Source organism: Wolffia australiana, chromosome 19, assembly GCF_029677425.1.
Source record: "Wolffia australiana isolate 7733 chromosome 19, ASM2967742v1".
Lineage (NCBI taxonomy): Eukaryota > Viridiplantae > Streptophyta > Magnoliopsida > Alismatales > Araceae > Wolffia > Wolffia australiana.
Window position 1 is genome coordinate 4177548 of NC_135853.1, and position 7504 is coordinate 4185051.

Here is a 7504-nt window from a genome sequence, read left to right on the forward strand (position 1 = left end):
ATATCCTAAATGAATTCTATAAGTGATTTGAAAATGCTCAAATGAACAACAAATGTACTATTGAAAAATATAGAGATCATAGATTACTAGTTACCTCTCTTTTAACTTCTTTATTTCTTTATGGCAAGACATCATGCGGTGTGGCCCCCACACAACTTGTGTTCGTCACCAGCTGCGAGGGAAATCAGACAGCAGATGCCTTTACCAAGCACGTAGGACCCCTTCCTCCCTTTTCCTTTCTTGTCAGGCACTCCCTCTGACAGCTCGGGGATGCTATCGTGTTGAATGCCTCGGCTTGCCGGCCCTTCGTACACTTCGCACACTGTCGAAGGAAGGCCTGCGGCAGTGGCGGATAGCCTAGAGGGCTGGAGGCAGGAAAGCTCACCCTCTTGCCTGATAGTTCGACAAGTCGCGCACCTCCGCGATGACATCTGCGAATGGCTGGGTGGACTACGCACTCCACACTTCGCATCGCTACGTAGGCTCCCCCAACTCCTGCTGGCACGAGTGACCATCTCCTGGCCTTCACTAGGTAACACATATGTACCTTTTTATTTCCTGCAACATGGGGGTGGGCGAGTAGGGTCTGTGTGTAATTGGGACCTGTACGCTTCGTCCACGCCTAAAAACGATGAAAAACACTACATTATATAAATAAACACCTCCTGGGTACGGTGGCGACCAGGGCACGGATGAATCAATCTATGGGCACAACTGCAGGTTTGGAGATACCCGGCATCGTGATTTTGCCATTTAAAATAAAATATTTATTTTAATTTTTTTACCTCTTATTTATCTTTATCCCCTCAAATATTATCTCATTCATTCTCAACTTAAGTTACTTTCCTAAAGCACAATTCACATCAGGAAGACATATTCAACTATCGGGAATGAATAAGTTTGAACGTAGGGAATGACAAGCGTCATCCGTCAAGTCACACTCATCGTGATGAAAATGTGACGATGACGGTTTTTAGGGTTGGTGACGGTGTCGGATGACGAGGGTGCCTGACGATGACGTGATAGTGACGGAGTGCCCTAGACGCGTGACATGACAGATTGGCTATAAGGGATGATGGACGTGACATTTTTTAATATATTTAATAATTTAATTATTGACAGAAAATTATGAATATAATTAATTTAAATAATAATAATTAATTGTGAATAAAATTAATATAATAATTAATTTCTTGACAGAAAAATGAAGGATTTAGTGAGGTTTTAAAAAATACAATTCAATAATTAATTTCTTGACGGAAAATTAAGGATTTAATGCCTTTTTAAAATACATTTTAGTATTTAATTTTTTGAATTTTTTGAATATAATTAATTTAATAATTAATATCTCTTCTTCATAATTAATTATTAGTGTTTGCGACGTTTGTTTTAGCGACGTTTCTTTTAATACGTTTTAATAATTAATTATTTGGCTAAAATTTGTGAAAGTAATTAATTTCTGTCGGACGTTTGCTATAATTTTTATTGTTTTGATTTCTTAAAGTGTTATTCTCCTGACTCAAACTTTTAATATCTCTTTTTCATAATCTATTATTTTGTTTTTTATTTTTTATTATTTTCCTGTTAAATCAAAACCCTACTCCAACAAATTTTCTATTAACACAATAGTGTCTTAAAGGCATTGTTTAGTTAAAATTATTGTATGGCTGACTTACTTACCATTTTTTGAAAAACTATTTTGTAAGCTGCTCAACTTCAATCACATTTTGTGCATAATAATATATGCGAATAAACCTGTATGCGTAAACATATATGGTTTGAAATATTTATTATAAAGTTATATACACACGGTGAGAGTAACTAATTTCCAAGTGCATAAAAGAATATGTTAAGCCCAGTACGCATTTACTATTTGAAAGTAGATAAGGCGAACTAAGAATGATAATCAACTTTCAATTAAGACGTTTTTCACAAAAGGTCTATTAAATGATTTGGACACACATCACATAGAATTGTTGGATTTATATCCTACGAATGGTCTAAGAGGGGGGGGGTGAATTAGACCAATCCCTCTTTCCTAATTTACTTATTGTACTATTATTTTTTTAATATCTAATTATCTAGAGGGAAGAGGTGGACACCCAGAATTTTCATACAGGTTAGGGCTAATCCCTTACTCCTGTCCCGGGGTATCCAACCGGAGTTATAATATGTCCCTAACCAAGTTTTTAGCCCCCCAAGCTAAAACCGCCTGGTAATAGGGATACACGGATACCTCCTATCTAGAAAATTGAAAAACAAGAATGTCCTTGAACCCCCTTAGCTCCTTTTAAGGAATCCTTGCTTTCACTTCTTCTCCACTAGACCACTCAAGTCCTTCCCAGCTTCCAAAAATCGCCTTTAGTTGAGGTAGTAGTTCTAGTCTCACAAATGCTGTAAGAACTCTTGAAATGATTCAAACAAAATGTCTTCCACGTTCCTGAGAAGTTAGCTAAGAAACAATACCAATCTCAACAAGAAATTTTCACTTCTGCACCAGAATTATATTCTCTAAATTCGGATCAAGTTAACCCAGAATTTAGGATTAGCTTTAGGACAATAAAATTTTCAAGGTAAGGATATTGAAATTTCACAACAGTTGAAATATTCAACTATCACTGTCTTAAAGTTCAATATGAGATAAAGGAGTTGTAAGACACAGATTTAACAGTCAAGAGTTTTAATACTCAGTTCAAATTTCTGAAAATTGAAATTGTAAAATTTCAAAGTAACGATTTTATCTTTTGATTTCAAATACAAGGATGTTAAAATCTGCAGAATCAACAGTTATTTTAGAAGTCAATTTTGAGATTCAGAGATTTTAAAGAGAAAGTTTAACAGTTATGACTGTAGGATTTCTTTGCAATTCAGAGATTTCAAACTGAAATTTTAAACAGTTATGAAGATAGTATTTGATTCCCACTTCAGAAATTTAAGATTAAATTTTAACAGTTATCAATGTAGGATATAAAATCACACTTCAGAGAGATAACAAAAATTTCAACAGATCTTACTATAAGATTTGATTCTCAGTTTAAAGAATTTAATATTTAATTTAAAATTCAATCTCTGAACTGTCGATCTGAATTTTTGTTCTCTTGAAAAGCGATTTAAAAACGATGTTCAGAGATTTTGATTTTAGAAACAATGTTCTGAAATTTTATTTTAAAAACGAGGTTCAGAGATTTCGATTCTAGAAACAGTGTCCTGAAATCCAATTTTAAAAACAATGTTCTGAGATTTTGTTTTTAGAAACAATGTTCTGAAATTTTATTTTAAGAACGATGTTCAGAGATTTCGATTTTAGAAACAATGTCCTGAATTTCAATTTTTCAATAGACTGATGAATCAAATGATTCAGAAAAGAATAACAAGAGATGAATTTCGATTTTTCAACAGACTGATGAATCGAATGATTTATAAAAGAATAACAAGAGATGAATTTCGATTTTTCAACAGACTGATGAATCAAATGATTTAGAAAAGAATAAACAAAAAATGAATTTCGTTTTTTCAGCAGACAAATGAATCTCGATTTTCCACAGATGGAGAGATGAGCGATTTTGAAAAACAATAACAGAACAGTTTCGATTTTCAAAAAGACAGAGAGATGAGATGAAGGTTTTTGAAAATCAATAACAAAGCAGTTTCGATTTTCAAAAAACAGAGAGATGAGATGAACGATTTTGAAAATCAATAACAAAGCAGTTTCGATTTTCAAAAACACACAGAGAGCGATGAACGATTTTGAAAGATAACGACAGAAGAAATTTCGATTTTCAAAAACACAGAAAGAGAGATGAACGATTTTGAAAGATAACGACAGAAGAAATTTCGATTTTCAAAAACACAGAAAGAGAGATGAACGATTTTGAAAGATAACGACAGAAGAAATTTCGATTTTCAAAAACATAGAAAGAGAGATGACCGATTTTGAAAGATCAATAACAGAAGAAAGAAAAGAAAAACGAGCCTGATTATCAGCTTGAGAAATCTGATCTTTGGAGCTTTACTGGAGATTGATCTATCTTCCTTGTCGATTTCTTGTAAACCTTTTTCTTCACCAACAGACTTTCTCTATTTCTGGACTCTTCTTTCTTGCGTTCAGCCTGCAATTTTCTTTCCAACCCGATACCTCTTTCATCCCCTCTTCTCCCTTTTTATTTTACCTCTTTTCTATGCTCACGTTCAAAGGCATTTTTCATTTTACCAAAATGTCCTTGTAACTTTCATCATAACAAAATAAAAACATACATTTTGTTATATCTTCTCAGTTTATTTTGAAATTCATAAAAACACATAATCTAAAATCTTCAAGAATGTTTTGGCCCCTCCAATGGCATCCACTTTGAAAGCCTTTGATGATTCAGCGATCTGCGCAATTCTTCCAGAAGCACTCTTCCAGATGGCAGCAACAGCAAAGGGCAGTGAAGCTAGGTGATGTCGGACGTTGTTAATGTCGTCGTCTGACGGGTAAAATCACTAGGTGTATATGTAACTATGTGATGTGAATTTCCTAGGTGAATTGTACGTGGAGGGGCTGACAAGTGGGAAATCTGCCGAGTTTCGAGCTCAAGAGCGGGCTACCGATGACGATGACAGCGACCTTCTGACCCCTCGTCGGAGCGACGATGGCGATTACGGCGCCAAATAGAAGAATCTTGTAGGGGCTCGCACGTAATGAACGGGCTCGACCCGTACCTGTGAAGACACTCAACACGTAGTTTTCTCGATAATTTTCTCTCACCTAAACTAACCCGAGCGCGGTGGAGTGCAGCCGAAAATATTATGTAGAAAGTAATTTAACGGACGAGCAGGGGAACGACGTACCTCGTCAGTGATGTCACTCGTCGCTGGTATCTTCATGGATGCGTGCACCGGACGAGTAGGAACGGCGAGCTGAACTAGCGAAGGGGCGTAGGAGTTGAGGGAAGGGTCGATCGGAGTCCAGGAGATAGGAGACTTGCATCAGTGGGCGGCAGCAAGGCTGGAGGCTGTGTTAGCGGGCAGCAGTTATGACGCGGCGGCGGTCGGTGGGTAGTGATGGGCCGCAATCAGCACTACGGCGGGACACGATGCGGCGGTCAACAGCGAGGCGGGGACGCAATAGGGGCGTCGGCTGGTAGCAGGGGCAACGTAGCAGCGGTCGCGAGGGGGTGGTGGCAGTAGTGACTGCACGACGACGGTCGCGGTGGCGCGGCGTCGGCGACTAGTCGTGACCACTGGCTACAGCTAGTCACGGTAGGTCGCAGTCGCTAACGGCGTTGGGTCGCTGCAGCGGGTCTCGTCTGGTCGCGGCCGCTGGTAGCGGCCAGACGAGTCAGCGGGCTGTGCTTGGTCGTAGTTGCGGGCCGCGGTTAGTCGCGGCCTTAGGTCACAGTTGACCGCGGCCGCTGAATGCGTCAGGTCGCAGTCAAGGCTCTTGGCTGGTCGCGGCCGTTGGATACAGCTAGTCGAAGCCGTGGGTTGTGGTTGACTGCAATCGTGGGCTGTGGTGGGTCGCAGCCATGGATCGCAGCTGATCGCAGCCGTTGACTGCGTCGGTCGCGGCTCCAGGTTTTGTCAAGTCATGGTCGCTGGCTGCGGCCAGTCATTGACCGTGGGTTGTGGCTGGTCACAGCCACGGGTCGTTGCTGATCGCGGCCGCTAGCTGTGACCGACCATGGGCAGCGGCGACCGGCGGCGGGCAATGGTGGCTCGGCGATCTGGCCGACTGAGCGGTGGCAACAACGTGAATGTCGCGGTGGGCATGCGCAGCTGGCACACGCAACGACCCTGGCGGTGCAGATTTGCAACGCGGGTGATGACCTCGATGCGGTGGCGCGGGCAACAATCTTCTTCTCCTTTCTCCTTCTCTTCTTCTTCTCCTTCTTCTTATTCTCCTCCTCCTCTTATTCTCCTTTCCTCTCTTCTCATGATGAGATCTGGTCGATAACTGCCAACTAAAAAAAACTCCAGATCTAGGATTGAACGTGGTCCCATCATGGCCTTATATAGGGCCATGATGGGCCCTTGCAAAGAGTCCAGGAAGGGGAGTCTAATAAGGATCTCCCCACCCCCTCCCCCCCACATTTACAACATAAGTATGAAAAATAACATACTAAATGACGTGAAAACAAAAATGATGCGAATGGATACGAAAACATGGTGATACGGACGCGTCATGATGAGTAGGGGTACTTGTCATGACGAACACAAAACACAGAATAAAACAATGGAAAAACAGATAAAGGAAGATGCGAACACGTGCTCTACAAGTGGTACTTAAACCTGGGCGTCTTCACAGATGCTTTGGCGTGCCGGTCGGAATGGACACGGACCGGCGGTGATGCTGGTGTCGACGACGACGGCTCCGCTGATGGCTCGTTGGCGTCGTATTGATGCTCTCCATCACTAGGGACCATCGATGGCGATGTTGCTCATATACTTCCACCGTCTACTGTTAAGATCACTTTGGCTAACGGCTCTTCTTTGTCCATCGATGGCGATGTAGCTCTTCTAAAAGAATGAAATAGGTACCTATCATCCAATATCAGAAGTAGATTTATGGCACATGATATTCATGTCCCCAGGAAAACAATCTGAATAGATACGGTGTTCACGAAGCTCTACATTGGATAATTATTTTGCTTTTATATTGAGCATACAAAAGAAGAGAGCTGTCTTCAGATAGTTGGGTTTCCACATTGATTTTCTACTTCAAGTAGATATTCAATCGTATGGTTGATTCATTAACACATTTATGATTTCAAGTATTAATGCGTATAAGTCAAAAAGATCAGAAACTAAATCAATTGTAAACAACTTCAAGGGGACATGAAGCAAACAAAGATAATATCTCAAATATCTCATTTCCAACAAGAATGAAACCTCAAAAGAGAGAAAGAGCAAATAGAGAGTTATAAAACAGCAGAAATTAAATAGGTCCTACTTGTGGTCCATTATGGGGAGTGGAACCCAAATATTGAAACATTAACGTGAACCATTGATTCTTTTTTAAAAAATGAATATCAGTATACTGATCAAGAATTCAAAGAGGATTGCGACTCTGTTCTAAAAAAAGGTACTTGCATGCAACATCAGGACAAAAGACATTGATCGGGCTAGAAGAATGGAACAAACAAATTTCCTGACAATAATCGCCATAGCTGCAAAAACATTGTCCAATACAATTACCTTAGAAGGTTGGACAGATAGAAATAAATAAAGACACAGACATTGAAGAGTAATAACTTACACTAGTGTTTGTCGTCAGAAAAGCCATTCGCACTATCTCCATCATACCAGGAGCTGAGCATTCGGCACGTAACCAACACTTGACTGTGACCAGGAGCTTGATGCTTTCAGCAGTAAGACATGTCCGCTTGAAAGTAACGACTGCACATCCTGTGGAGAGTAAACGTTCTGCTCGGGCATTAGTTGCACATAATGAGAGAAACTCTTGCGCAAGGGTAGAAAGTCGTGAGTAAGTTCGTGCGCCTATCCGTGCCCACCATCCTAGTGA